Raw genomic sequence first — 16,309 nt, 5'->3', positions numbered from 1 at the left:
AATAGTGGGGACTGTGGAAAACTAGATAGCACATGCTCTGTTTAAAGGGGCAATGACTTCTCAACTCCAGTAAACATTTGCCTTGTGACAATGTAGGTGGGCCAAACCAGAAGTCTATGATATCTCTCAATTCTTAAATGTGGTCTCAATTAACAAAAAATCACCATGTGAGCCCAACACAGCATTTCTACTGACTTGAGTTGTGTCATGGATGAAGACTCTGCAATTATGATCTAAACCCAGGCCCCCCATAGTAAGTATAAGGAGACAAGCCTAGGGAGTGAAGTTATTAATATAAGCAGCTCTGTTGGGGCCTGTCCTCAGCATTCCAGGATCTCATTGCAGTACCGGTGGGTCATGGAAGATCCACCTCAGGACCCAGGAGCATCACCATCCTGCCCCTCGCAGGCTCCATGCCTCACTTAGGGTTAAGGGCCCAGGATAGAGCTTCCCAAATACTTGGGGCTGGGCAGGTGGAGTCAGAATTATCAGGGGCACTTGTTAAAAAGTGCGTTCTTTGGCCCCACCCCCTGGAGATGTGGGGAAGGAATTTAACAACAGCAACAGTGGGTTTGGGAAGCATCAATCTAATGCATGGGAGGTTTCCCAGAATAGTCACCTCCTAAAAGAGGCAGGGGAGTGACAAGCAGGGCACAGAACTCTGCACAAGCAGGGAAGGTCTTCCTCAAGGTCAGAGCAAGGGGCTGCCTCATGCACTTTGCTCAAGTCAGGTGCTCCATAAACTTTTGCAGATTTGAAGTCCTTCAGTAAATAATACCTTTCTTCCCAACTGCAACTCCATTTCTGATATGCCACTGACAGCACTAAGAATTATGGAAAGGGGACTACAGTGGAGTCTTATGTGAGGGTTTGATTCTTAATTCAGCAAAAAAATCACATATGGTTCAAATAAACGTTGAAAATCCCTCAAATTGCCTCTGAAATCCAGCGAACACCTGGAGAGCAGTCCCTATGCATGATGAAAACCACGGACTGCGGGTAAGGAAGAAAGGGACTGCCCATTTCAGACGTCTGTATGTTCAAACTGCCCACCTTTGAGGTGACCGTAAATCCCAGGAGGTGAATGAGGGGTGGGGTGGGAATATCTAAAATGTTTCCAGCTTGTCTTCAGGGTTTACTCATTTTGGTTTAACATTAAGCATACAAGATCCAGCAATCCCACTCCTGGGCATATATCCAGACAAGACTACAATTCAAAAAGATACATGCACCCCTATGTTCATAGCAGCACTATTCACAATAGCCAAGACATGGAAACAACCTAAATGTCCATCAACAGATGAATGGATAAAGAAGATGTGGTACATATATACAATGGAATGAATACTACTCAGCCATAAAAAAGAACAAAATAATGCCATTTGCAGCAACATGGATGCAACTAGATATTATCATACTAGGTGAAGTAAGGGAGAAAGACAAATAACATATGATCTCACTTATATGTAGAATCTAAAATATGACACAAATGAACCTATCTATGAAACAAAAACAAAATCAGGGACATAGAGAGTAGACTGGTGGTTTCCAAGGGTGGGGGGAGAGGGTAGGAGTGGGAGTTTGGGATTGGCAGATGCAAACTGGTATATATAGAATGGATAGACAACAAAGTCCTACTGTATAGCACAGGGAACTATATTCAATATTCTGTGATAAACCATAATGGAAAAGAATATGAAAAAGAATGTATATATGTATAACTGAGTCACTTTGCTATACAGAAGTAGTTAACACAACATTTTAATTCAACTTTACTTCAAGAAAAAATAAATGTAAAAAAAGAACATCCTGAAATTGCAAAATGAACTATTAAAAAAAAACTATTTGCCACTAAAAAAAATGAGCATACAAATATTTTAATTCATTTGATATTTATAGACTTGTTTGTTTTAACAGGTTCAAAAGAATTATAGCTGTTTAGACATCAAAGCACTTAGCTCATGTCTGGGCTGTATAGTAGTAGGTGGTCAGTAGGGTTTGCTAAGTCAGAATCTGAACCTTTCTTTTCTCTGGGCCTCAGTCTCCCATCTTATGAAAAGTGAGCAGACGTTTGAGGATTATAAATTGTAGAGACCCAAGTATGAATGAGATTTCCATTCCTGCCTGTGATGCCAGAAGAACCCAGAGCAGGATGGAGAGGCAGAGAAGTTTCCAAGGAGAGGAAGAAGGCTGCTGACAGGATAAGTGATTGGCTCTTAGGCACAAACTTTGCCAGCTCAGAGTGGCATCTTCCCTGGCCCTGCCAACCAGGATCTTCAATTTCCACCTTGTCTACAATCTTGAGCCTTCTTAGACTAACTCCCCACTCTGGCCCTCCCTCACTGCCACCAAAAAGATTCTCCCTGCCCTATAATTCTGTCCCTGCATCCAATCAGAAATAATATTAATTCTTTATACCACTACTCATTCAACAGTTTTGAAAGTGTCTTCACATGTACTGTCTTATTGTCACATCTCTCCCCACACATTTTGGAAGTCTTTCTTCTCCAGCTTCTTATCCTTTAAAACGCAGTTCAACTGCCACCTCTTCCAAGAAGCTGTCCTAGGTTCTCCTGAACAACTCAATGCTTTGCTTTTTCCGCCCCTCCTGTTTCCTAATGAGTTGTGTACATGACTGCCTTTCTCCTTGAGAAGGTCTTTTCCATTCATGTATCCATCACAGCTTTTTCTGTGTACCCTGGTGTTTCCCCAAACTCAGCCATTGACCTCCTAACTTTACAATTTGTATCATTCCCACTACTAACTTGGCTATCAATTCACTTGATATTTGTCTTTAAATTGACCTTAAAAAAATTGACCTTTCTTTAAATTGACCTTGGCCTTTAAATTTTTATTTAAATTGACCTGTGGTGAACATGGAAATGCACAATCCCAGGGTTGGCACTGGGAGAAGCCAGCCTTGAACCCTGCACAGCAGGTTCTGGCATTGCCCTGGAATAAGGAAGCCCAGTGTGGGGAACAAAAGGCCTGGAGTTTTTGCCAGCATTCACAGAAAGCCTTTCCTAATAACAGCATCAGTATTCAGAAAGGTTGCCTTTATGTAAAACATTAGCAATTTGCATGTTACATTTATTAAAAGGGATGTTAAAAGGGATGGGTATGTGAGTTATATGGGAATTAATTACAATTCCATTCATAATTTATTCCATGTGCAATAAAAAACTGATCAGATTTCATGTGTGTTTACCTTCTGAAGGGTAACTGCTTGTGGCTTATTCTAGTTTTTGTTGACCTTCTCATTATCAAAGAAATCTTTAATATCTAATGCAATGGGATAGTACTTTAAAAAGAGTAAACCAGTACGTTTTGCACTGTCATACTGCAAAATCATTCCCATTTCCCCTGGCAACCATCACGGTGAAGCAGGAGGGTGTGGTGCCGACGGTCTCAGAATAGGACAAAGAGGATAGTCTGCCCCTCCTGCATTGTGGACCTTAGGAAGGAGAAGGAAACAGAGGTAGGGAAAGCAGAGGATGACACAAGTTGCCTTGATTCCCCCTCTTAGACTTAAGTCCCGAAGTGGGAGGTATGAGAGGTGGGAGAGTTTCAAAGCAACCTTGGATCTCCAGGGGGAGGCTGCCACCTGTGTGCCCACACCTGTGAGTCATCCTGCAGCAGCCACAACAAAATAAAAGAGGTTAGACAGAGAAATCTCAGGTGATGCGCCCACTTCCCTCAAACCTGCTATTCCTTGGAAGGACCCCAGATATGGCCTTGAAGGGAACTCAGAGGTGATTGAGAACCTGGCTGGAGCTGTTGGGGGAAGAGGGCAGGGGGCCTATAGAGATGCTTCCCAGGCTTGAAAACAAAGTGGAACCACAATTTGACCTGGGTGGAGCACAGTGCTGAGTGCTGGTCAGCGCCAAAGTGGGGGACTGAGTTAGCAGGGGAGGACCCATGGACTTTGATTAAGACAAGAGGACAGACCACGAACTCACCATGTTAGAATTCATCATCCTCCCAGGAACCTGGTGCAGAGGGAAGCTGCTGTGGAGACCACCAAACAAGAGGACTTTCATAAGTGGGTCCAGGCTCCCTCTGCACTTCTACTCATATGGTCATATATGTTTCCCCTATAACTCATACAGCCAGACTGCATCTTGGAGAGGAGGAGGGAGGGTGGGAAGCAAATCTGAGAGGCCATGTATTTATCTGAAAAAGCTTATGTTACTTAAACAGACTGTTTGAAGTATTGAATAGGACTGAGTTTACCAGATTAAACGCAATGTAATTTTCTCCCATTAACTGGAGGGACAAGGGTGTTCTCTCTTTGTTATAAAGGGAAATTAACAAGATATATATACATATATATCTTATTAAGATAAGATAATTATATATATATCTTATTAATATATAAGATATATAAGTATATATATCATATACATGTGTATATATATATAAGATATATACACATATATCTTAATATATATATGTATATATGAAATATGCTACCACCAAACTGAGTCTATCTTTTCTGCAAAATCAGTATTGAAAGAGAACTGTGGAGGATATGGCTTCCTAATTGCACATCTTCTATTTGCTGTTCTGTCTAGGTCACCTTCTATTATCTCAGGTGTCCCCTAATGTACAGGACCTCCACTTTGGGAGACACTAATATATGTCAGGAAACAATGGTACTAGCTTTCATGTATGGAATGCCTTGTAGGTGCCAGACCCAGGGCTAAATGCTTTGCAGCCATTCCCTAATTTAATTCAATGATTCCCATTTTGCAGATGAGGAAACTGAGGCTTTGCAAGGTAGGATGAATTATCAAATATCACAATGCTGAAAAGCAGCACAGCTGGGACTTGAGCCCAGATTTCCTGCCTCCAAGCTGCAGGCTTTGCCATTTAGAGAGGATGGAGTAAGAAATGAGGAACAATAAGATCGAGAAGGTTGGCTGACTTCTGCAGTTCTTGGACTATGAAAAATCACTTAATCATCTAGGAAGCTGAGTAACCACTTGACATCACCTCCTAAGACTTTGATGTCCCCATCAGTAGCACAGACCAGTGGCCTGGATGGCCCCAGAGAGATATAGACCTTTGATGGGCTCTCTCTGTTCTCCAGATTGCTCTGCTGAAACCCTGAGGGAGAAACGAAAACGAGAGGGTACCTCAGTCTGAGGCATGGCTTAAAACATGCGCTAATCTACCCCTGCTGATAGGTAGTGGAGATCAAAGCCCACTTTCTGATTCTCATAAGGGGAGGCTGAAGGAACCCTGAAGGCATCAGAGCAACCCTGTGGCCTCAAAGTGGAGACTGGCCTACAGGTTGACAAAACAAAGGGAGGATGGTCTGGGGATGGAATCAGGTCACCAGGCAATGCCCCTCTCATCCCACATGGGCCCAGAGCTGGACCTTTAGTGTTTCCTTCGTATAATCTTCCTTCAAACTCACTTCACATTCATATTAAACCCAAACACATGGGCTTCCTCGGTGGCGCAGTGGTTGAGAGTCCGCCTGCCGATGCAAGGGATACAGGTTCGTGCCCCGGTCCGGGAAGATCCCACATGCCGCGGAGCGGCTGGGCCCGTGAGCCATGGCCGCTGAGCCTGCGCGTCCGGAGCCTGTGCTCCGCAACGGGAGAGGCCACAACAGTCAGAGGCCCGCGTACTGCAAAAAAACAAACAAAAAACCCAAACACTGCCATTCCAGATAGATGCCTCATTACACCCCATCCCTATTAACCCCATAACTACACCCATCACTGTACACCATGACTGCATATAGTCTTTGTTAATTACATTTTCCTCTCCTGGGATGTTTTGCCTTGACTTCACCTGATGAAATACTACTTCTCTTTTAAGAACTCACGGAAATACCGTCTCCTCCATATAGACCTCTTTATTCTCAAATGTGAGATTCATTTTTCCCTTTCCTCCTATATATTTTGTTGATGTTTCTATTATATTATTTATAATACTCTGTCCTTGTTCTATAGCTGGTTCAGCCACAAATGATGATGATGATGATGATGATGACGACTACATTACTCACTCTCGGTCACATAACCTCAGCCTACTTCTGATTTAAGTCATAGCTGCAGTGGACAGTTCTGCACAGGCTCAGCCTCAGCTTGCATGGACAGCATGCCTCTTGAAGCATGGGTCGGCCACGTGACTTTCTATCCTCGGCTCCAGGACCTTCTCCCCTTTGTCTTTGTTCAAGTGACAGGACCTACTCCTCTTTGTCTTTGTTCAAGTGAGACTGGGATTACAGGACGGTTAAAGCCCCCAGGAGTAACCCTGTGCTCCAGCATCTGGAGACATTCTGTACACTGCTCAGGTGGCAGGAAGTCCTAGAGAAATTGGTCTCTCCTTGCTCATGGCAGCAGTCTCAGTAATACACACTGATCTTGTGGTTTCCTCACCTCTCTGCCTCAAGCTCTGCTCTCAGGGAACCAAACTAAGTCAATTAGTACTAGGAGGAGACCTAGGAAGGAGACCCTCAGTGGGACTCTGTAACTGGATCATTCACCAGTCAGACAGCATCATGTCACTAAGACTCTCTCCAGCTGGAGGGGCAGCACTACGGTATGGATTAACTCTAAGGCATAGAGGCAATGGGAATTATAAGGATTGTGGTTTGGGCTAGCTTTTAAGTTCCTTGGAAACCTAAAAGAAAATGACAGGCTCAGCTATTAACACAGAGTATGCCATGAAAATTGGAAGGCCTTCTGTCCGCTCTGAAAGATAACTTACCTCCTGAAACCATAGTTAGATCATTCTGAAAGTTAGACCCAAAATTCAACCATAAGAGGGGGAGAGCTACAAAGGAGGTTGAATGTGCAGCCGTGAAAGATCCACTATGTTAAAGTCAGGTCCCAGATAAGAAATGATTAAGACGCCGAGACACGGGTTGGAGACATTTGGAAGTATGCATTTCAGAAATGACCATCCAGATGCTCTTAAACTCTCCAGACTAGCAGGAGCAGCTCTCTCCTTCTCACTAGAACAGGGCATACATGATCTACGACCTGTGTCTCCTATGAAAATGCTTTTCCTCATCAAGATCACCCTGCTCCATGCATTTCCCCAAGCTAATAACTAGGGGCAGGTTTCAGCCTAAACAAGGAAAATAGCTCCTTCTCTGGGAGGAAATGGCCTTCTCACTGAATTAATTGCACGACATGGCTAATATGTCCTGGTAGGAACTGAAAAAACATGTGTGGGAGTGACTCTTGGGGGTGGTGGACCTGAGGCATGGGGCAGAACATAAGACTGTGTGGGAGAGAATTGATTAATACAAAAGCATATTCTCATGACTCAGGATGTATTGTCCGGAAAGAATGCCTCGGGCTGGTCTAATATGCTGCAGGAATGGCTCCCTGAATCTTGGACATGATGACAGCCTATAGTAAATGAGATGGGAATGCTAGAATTGCCATGGCAGAGTCCTGATGAAGAGATCAGAAAGCTAGGGATTGTGGGTCAATTACAAAACGTTTATTTCCTAAAATGAGGGAACCCACCACCTGATGATGTTTACCAAGAGCACCCAGGAGCTATCTTCACAAGGGCAACAAGGAATGCACTAGTGTAAAGGTCACCAGCATCTTTGAGAAGCCTGATGGTGACAGTCCTTGTTACGTAAGGGTTGACCGTAATCAATTCTACCATGAAAATAGGCTTTATCCAGATTTTGCGTGAATGAATCTGAAATAACAGAGGCCAGGTAGTGCTACTTAACCACTACAGATAAGGAAGAAATAATTACCTTAATGGGCAGCAAAGACAGAGTGGCAACCAGGGTGCCTTGTCCCACAAAGATTTATGACAGTGGATAACAGACAGTGGTATTCCTAGAAGTAAGATAGATGGGCAGCCAATTTGAACATTATTTAACTTGTAAAACCAGAAAAAGTCAAGAGCTGGTGAGTGGAAGTTTTATGTCAGCCATAACAATGAAAAATCATAATACCTTACCAGATCTAAACCATTTTTCAAAACCTATTGAGCCCACTGAATAAAGGATGTTGGGTCCTCTTAAGGAAGAACTATGCAATGCTACTACCAATAAGCAATTCCCCAATCCTTCCCTAAAGAAATATGTAGCCAGGATCCAGCTCATAATGGGAAGTTTTAGATTCGGTCACTCGGTGCCCATGGGCTAGCATTTCTTCTCTACCAGGACCAGTAACATACCAGGAGATGCTTCTTAAAGGGCATAAGATTGCTGCAGTTGGCCTGGCCTTACTCCAGAATTCCAGGGACCTGTATCATGGTTCTCCCACTGGAGCTTGACATAGATTCTATAGAGTGCATCTTTTCCTGTCTCTGACATCTCCAACATCATAGGGCTTGGCAGATCCTATCACTCAAACAGCAGGCAGCCTTTCATGTCACCTGGTATTTGGGGTGAAGCCACATGCCTCAGTATAAGATTTCATACCTGCAGAACCCAAGGAGGCCTAGTTTCCTTCTTTTTGTTAGGAATTTCAATTTGAATAAATTTGTCTTTTACTTTTGAGAGAAGATCCTCATATGCTCCTAATCACTGGATTCCTAAAACCTTCAGTGAAGTGTCCACTCCCTGAATTTCCACAGGATTTATCTCCTACCCTCTGGAGCACAAGGCTTACAGAATGCTAGTCTCCCCTTGCTCATCCTGTCCAATCAGCATGAAGTTGTAAATTTAATGGGCGAGTATGATGTTCTGTGGGATACCTGGCAGTCTAGATGTCTTTGGACTATAGTATGACAGACAGTGAGACTTAGCCTTATAAATGAATATTAGTCATCCTATGAAAATGTGAACTTTTTCTGATTTTCTTTCTTAATTGGAAAGGAAAAGACTGCATTTTCTAAATCAATGGCTACATACCTTGTAGCTGAGGCTTTATTAGTGTGCTCAAGCAAGGACACCACATTTAGCACAGCAGCTATGATCAGGGTTACTGCTTGGTCTACTCTACTGTAGTCTTCAGTCATTCTCCAGGTTCCATTCAGTTTCTACAGATGCTAGACAGTTGAATTAAATGGATATGTGAGAGGAACTACCACTTCTGTATCTTTTAGGCCCTTAGGCACTAATCTATGCCATATCCCTCATGCAGGATACAATATTGTTTTTTATTTCCTATTTTGGCCATGGAGTGGGGGTCTCCTGGATTCTTGCCGGTCAGAGGTTTCCATTTGGCCTTCCCTCCTTCCCTTTGTGATAGCTCTAACTCCATAAACCATGAACCCAATATGGGGGGTTACTCCAATTGCCAAGTATATATATCCCAATTTATGTACTTGGGCACTTGGAGAAATGACCACTGAGTGGGGTCTATTGACCCAGTGGGCCCACCATGAGCTGGAATTTAGCTGGAACTCCATTTATTACCTGTCCCTCTATAGGCCCCCACTCTGATAAGAGCATCATGATGACACTTTGGTTCTCCATATATTAATGTCAGTTCAAACTCTGTGTCCAATAATCTTGGAAATGTTTGCTGACACAGTCACTCAAGTAAATAGCCATAAGTCCTTTTGGAGAAGAACTAGGAAATTGTCACAGTATATACTTGCCATAATTTTGCAGAGCCCTTTTTCCTAGGGACTCAGTCACCTTTTCATTCAATGAATGACTTCCAGATCTTAATGTTGCCTCAGATCTACCCCTCCTACCAGGGTATGGACTGCATGAGGGCAGGGACACATCAGATTTACCTTTTACCATCAATGACCAGCTTAGAGCCTGACAGAGCAAGTCTTTAATAAATGTTAAGTTTAAAATTATGAATGTGCTTTTCTATCTAATTTGATAGTTAAAGGGGAGTTTTACTCAAATGTGGCCTGGAATAATCCAAACCCAGAAGAAATATTCGAAGTGATATTGGTTAAAAAACTGATGAAAAACATCATCCCATATATCTAGGAATCCCAACATATCCAAAACAGGATAAACACATGCACAAAAATTACACCTTAGCACATCACAATCAATTGCTAAAAACCAAAGCTTAAAAAAATCTTGCCAGCAGCCAAAGAATAAAATACATATTGGATTCCAGAGGAAGACAATAAGAATGATGGCTGGTTTCATTAGAAAGAATGGAAGGCAAAAGATAACAAAATGGTGAAAAAAAAACATTGTCACTGTAAAATTCTTTACATAGGGAAAATATCCTTCAAGAATGAAGAAGAGGGCTTCCCTGGTGGCGCAGTGGTTGAGAGTCCGCCTGCCGATGCAGGAGACACGGGTTCGTGCCCTGGTCCGGGAGGATCCCGCATGCCGCGGAGCGGCTGAGCCCGTGAGCCATGGCCGCTGGGCCTGCGCGTCTGGAGCCTGTGCTCCGCAACGGGAGAGGCCACAGCAGTGAGAGGCCTGCATACCAAAAAAAAAAAAAAAGAATGAAGAAGAAATAAGTACATATTCTGGAGAGAATACGCTACTGGCAGACCCACACTGCAAGAAGGACTAAAGGATGTTCTTCAGGAGATATGGAGTGACATCAGAGAAAACAGACTAGGGAATTCCAAGGGCCCATCCCTTAACAAAAAACATATATAGCACATCCTATGTAACACAGCAGAATGCACATTCTTCTCAAGTGCCCATGGCACATTCTCCAAGGTATACCATTTGTTAGGCCACAAAACAAGTCTCAACAAAATAAAAAGGTTTGAAGTCATACAAAGTATCTTCTCCTACCACAATGGAATGAATGTAGAAATCAATAACAAAAGAAAATTCACAAATATGTGAAATCTAAACAAGACACTCTTAAACAACCAATAGGTCAAAGAAGAAATCACAAGGAATTAAAAAATACTTTGAGATGAATGAAACCAAAGTACAACATACCACAACTTATGGGGTACAGTGAAAGCAGCTCTCAGAGAGAAATTTATAGCTATAAATGCCTACGTTGAAAAAGAAGAAAGATCCAAAATAGATCATTTAATATTCCACTTTAAGGGACTAGAAAAAGAAGAGCAAACTGAATCTAAAGCAAGCAGAAGGAAGAAAGTAACAAATATTAGAGTGGAGATAAACAAAATAGAGAATAGAAAAACAATAAAGAGAATCAACGAAACCAAAAGCTAGTTGTTTGAAAAGACCAAGCAAATTGAAAAAAAATAAACAAAACAACACAAGAAAAACCTTTTCCTAGATTAATCAAGACAAAAAGAGAAAAGACTCAAAATACTAAAATTGATAATGAAAGTGGAAACATTACACCAACCTTACAGGATATTATTCACGCTGAAAGAAAATGATAAATCAAATATAACGCAAATGTATTATGGAGTTCTAAGATGCAGAGAAGTAAAATATATGACAAAATAGCACAAATGGGGGAGGTAAAGGTAATTATGTTATATTAAGTTTCTTATACAGTGTAGTTAAAAAACTCAATAGCAGAGACCAAAAAAAATAAAAATAAGAAAGAATCATAGAAAATACTCAATTAATCTAAAAGAAAATAGGAAAGGGGAAACCACAAAAACAGAAAAAGAACTGATGGGAAAAAAAAATACAGAATCAATAGTCAGATGATAGACTTTAGCCTACCCATATTAGTAAACATGTTTAATGAAAACAGACTAAGCACTGCAATTTAAGACAGATTTTCAGTACATTCAGTACAGTAGATTTCAAGATGAGAAATATCACCAGAGATAAAGAATATCATTTTTTTAGTGGATGAAAAGAAAATACAGTGATCAGAAAGATATAAAAATCCTAATTGTGTATGTACCTAACAACAGAGGCTCAAGATACATAAAGAAAAAATTGAACTAAAGGAAGAAATGGAAAATGTTACAATCATAATTAGAAGTTTTAACACAGCTCTATCTATATAATTAATAAAATAATCAGAAAAATTCAGTAAAGATATAGATTTGAACAACAGTATTAAGCAATTTGACTTAATTGACATATATTAGATGGACAACCACAGATTATTATTTTCAGGTGCACATGGAACATTTACCAACATAGACCATATGCTGGGCCCTAAAGCAAGTCTTAATAAATTGCAAAGTATTAAAATAATACAGAATATATTTCCTGACCATAATGCAGAAATCAATAACAAATATATAATTAGAAAATTCCCAAACACTTGGAAATCAAGGAATACACTTCTAAATTACTCATGGGTCAAAGGAAAAAATCACAAGGACCAATTAGACAATGGAGTTCAGGGATTGGTGGATTTTAGATAACATAAGTGTACTGACATCATCTATAGGAGCATGCTTACTTAGGTGAGACTGTTGTTGATTGGTTGGCATTCGGAAGTGTGTTTATTAAAGTAAGTTTGCCCCTGATGGGCTGATTTTCAGAAGCTAGGAGCTAACAACAATTTGTTGATTTGCAAAAGCACATTCCCTGAAGCAAGTTGTCATTGATCAATTGAACAAGTTTAAAACCAGTTCTGGTGGTGACTTGTTACCATGGATACACAAAAATCAGTCTGTTAGTAAGTCTGTTAGAACATGTTCATTTTCAATATGAAAAATCAATCTTTTTCTACTAATGAAAATCAGAAAATGAAAACTTAAAATGCTAATTATAATAGCATCAAAAAAATAGAATATTCAAGAATATATTTAATGGAAGATTTGAAAGACATCTGACTTAAAGCTACAAAACATTGCTAAGAGGAATTAAAGATCTAAAGAAATGCAGAGGTAAATCATATTCATGAATTCAAGGATTCAATATTATTAAGATGTCATTTCTCCCCAGACTGATCTATAGCATGAATTCAATCTAAGTGAAAACTCTAGCAGTCTTTTTTTTTTTTTTTTTGGTGTAAATTGAAAAGCTAATTCTAAAACTTATATGTAAAACCAAAGGACCTTTAAAAATGTTGGAGGACTTACACTACTAGAAATCAAGACTTACTATAAAGTTAACTTGGTCTCTACCTCATCACACACAAAAATTATTTAGGACAGATCAAAACCTAAATGTGAAAACTAAACTATAAAGCTTCTAGAAGAAAATGTAGGAGAATAGTCTCATGGTCTTAGAATAGGTAAAACGTTCCTGAGAGAGGATACAAAAAGGTACAAATCAGAAAAGAAAAAAGTGGACAAATTGGACTTCATCAAAATTTAAAACTTCTGCTCATCCAGAGATACCATTAAGAAGGTGAGAAGACAACCCACAGACTGGGAGAAAACATTCACAATATATATATCTGACAAAGAAATAATACCTGGAATATATAAAAATTCCCACACCTCAATGATAAAAAGACAGATCAACTAATTAAAAATGGACAAAAGACTTGAACAGGCATTTTATGAAAGAATCTATCCAAATAGTTAATAAGCACATGAAAGGGCACTCAATATCATTAGCCATCAGAGTAATGTGATTAAAACCACAGTATCATTACTTACCACCAAAAAGGTTAAAAATAAAAAATCTAACTATACCAAGTATTGGCAAGGATGCCAATTATACATTGCTGGGAGGAGTTAAAATGGTAAAAACCACTTTGTAAAACTGCATGGCAGTTTCTAATAAAGCTAAATGATTGTACTCATAGTTGTTGGACCCATGGCTTCAACAGGGAAGGGAGCAGGGAGCTCGCAGCCCCTAGTCTGATTTTTCCCTAGCCTGGAGCGTGGGTACTTTCCATCCTATGCTCCCACTTTGAGCTTCAAACCATGACATCTAACCCCAGGAAGTTGCAGGCCATGTCACGGGAGAATAAGTGTTTCAGCCCCTATCAGAAGGAGGGGGTAAGGATCGGGAAGGGGCCCTTGGTAGATTTTGTCCATATCTACCTATATCCACAACTTTGGCATTAACTCTTCTTCTACAGTGACTCGGAGCTTGGCCATGTGATTTGCTTTGGGCAACGAAACAACAGCAAACATAACAAGCAGAGATTTGAAAAGTGTTTATATATTGGGATTTTCCTTTTCTTGCTGCCCTTTGAGACCCTGCCATCCCCATGTGTGAAACAGTCAGACTAGCCTGCTGGACAATAAGAGTCACAGGCCCAGAGTTCCCATTGCTCCAACTGACACCCACCCAAACCACACAGTCAGAGTCTCCTAGATGACTGGCAGTTGACCACAGATGCATGAGTTAAGTCTAGCTAAAATCAGCAGAACTGCCTCAGTAAGCCCAGCCCAAATTGCTGACCCAGAAACATGAGCTGAAAAAATGGTTATTTTTTTAAGCCACTATGTTCTGGGATGGTTTGTAACACAACAATATATAACTGAGACATAAGTTGTTATGTAGAAGTTGGAGGCTACCATAACCAAAACCTACAATTCATGAGACAGAATGTTGTGTCATTAGCATGCTCTTATTGCTTATGATAAGATAAAGAAAGTGTGTGGCAAGGCAGAAAAAGAATCGATTCCTGCCAAGCATTTCAGTTCCAGACTATTGTTTCCAGAAGTCCAGGCCCCAGAGGGAGCAGAGAAGAGTGGAGAAGAGTGGAGAGGAGAAATCTATGACTCCTAAACAGAGGGGGTCTGCATCGTGCTTCCCAGCTGGAGGGCAGTGACCTGGGTCCCAAGGTGGAATGGTAATATGCACCCAGGCACAAGACCCCAAAAACCGAATCTGATGCCCCAAATATAACCCACAGAGGGGCATGGATCTTCTGGGCCTGTAGGGCCACTGGATGATGGATGTTGAACCCTATGTGAACCAATGATTGGGAAGTAGATGGCCGTGCAAGCCTCTTACTGCAACCCATTCCTTGGCACTGAATTCCAGGGATTATCACCCAATCTCCAGAACTGGGTAGGGGGTTAGGGAACCGAGAAAGAGTTCAGGCTAAATTCTCTCACCATTTGTGTAGAGTGAGGTCTCTGCATGCTAACTTAACATTATAAACAATAAAGAACACTATATTTTTATACTAAGTTTGGGGTAGTTACATAGCAACATTCTCTTTTATTCTCAATGACTGCTGTGGAAGTCAAGCTTTAGAAGTTCAGCTTCTTGCCACTTGAGGAAATTAATTATTTAAATTATTTATCAGTGATCATATTAATATTATACAATCATTATGTAATATTTACTGGTTTTGTTATCATGGCTTTCACTGTGTAAAGTGTTTTACATACATTGCTTTATTTAATCTTCCTGAAATTATATGAAATGGGTATTACTACTTCCATTTTATACAGGAGAGAATTAAGGCTTAGGAGAGCTAAGTATTTAGTTCCCTGACTTCTAAGCCTGAGTTTCACCCCCTATTCTACATTGCAATTTGGTTTTGGAGGTAATGACTATGGCTGCACAGATTCCAAGAGAATTACAACTAGAAGGGATCTAGTTGATCTAGTTGACCAAAGCCAACCTTCTCATCAGAGCAATGGGGCCACCCAGGATTATAGGGGGTAGGCTGAGACCAGAACCCAGGTTCCTGACTGCTGACCACTGTTCTTCTCCACGCAGATCCAGGGTGCCAACCTTACAATATGCAAGCACTGTGGACCAAAAGGGTGGCATTCATTGTCTCACTTAATCCTCACAACAACCCTGGGAGATAGGGTTTATCTTCATTTTAAATATGACAAAACCATGGTTTCAAAAAGTTATTATCTTGCGCAAGGTCCTGGATGCTGAATGGCAGAGTCAGCATTTGAAAGTAAAACTCTATTAGAAAGCTTGTGTTTCAATTCCTAATCTGCCTGCCCAGGGTGGGTGGTATTCATCCCAAGGGATGAATTCACAGAGGTGGATTTTCTGTTGGTTTGGGGTCACGGGAGCATTCCCACATCCCTGTGTAAGGCCCGGCCTGCTCACTCATGTGCAAAGAGCTCTCATTCTGCTCTTCTCCAGCTTGTGTCTCCAGGGCACTGCTAAGTGTTCTGATTGTCTGAGGCCCATGCCGAGAGCATCTAACTACCACAGACTACTCCCTGCTGTCCTCTGTGGGAAACAAAGCACTTTGCTTGGAAGTAGGGGAGGGGAGAACCAGCAGGAAGTGGGACACAGGGGAAGTGATCTGTTCTTTATTCTGACCAAAGGCCAAGACACCTCCAAGGCTGTGAGGGGCAGGAGTTTTCAGGGAAGGGGAAGAAATGGTCCTGGGACCCTTTAGGTGACTCAGGGTCTTAGAGGGGGTCCAAGATGAAGGTTTGCTTTGTCTTTCTTAGGAGATGTCCATCAACACTCAAACTGAAGGGATGTGTCCTATGGAAGCCAGCTGTGATGATTAATTTTACGTGTCAGCTTGACTGGGCTAAAGGATACCCAGATAGCTGATAAGACATTATTTCTGGGTGTGTCTGTGAGGGTGTTTCTGGAAGAGATTAGCATATGCATCAGTAGACTAAGTAAAGATGATCACCCTCA

Source organism: Kogia breviceps, chromosome 18 (genome assembly GCF_026419965.1).
Source record: "Kogia breviceps isolate mKogBre1 chromosome 18, mKogBre1 haplotype 1, whole genome shotgun sequence".
Classification (NCBI taxonomy): domain Eukaryota; kingdom Metazoa; phylum Chordata; class Mammalia; order Artiodactyla; family Physeteridae; genus Kogia; species Kogia breviceps.
The sequence above is the reverse complement of the archived record's forward strand: the minus strand, read 5'-3'. Positions refer to the sequence as shown.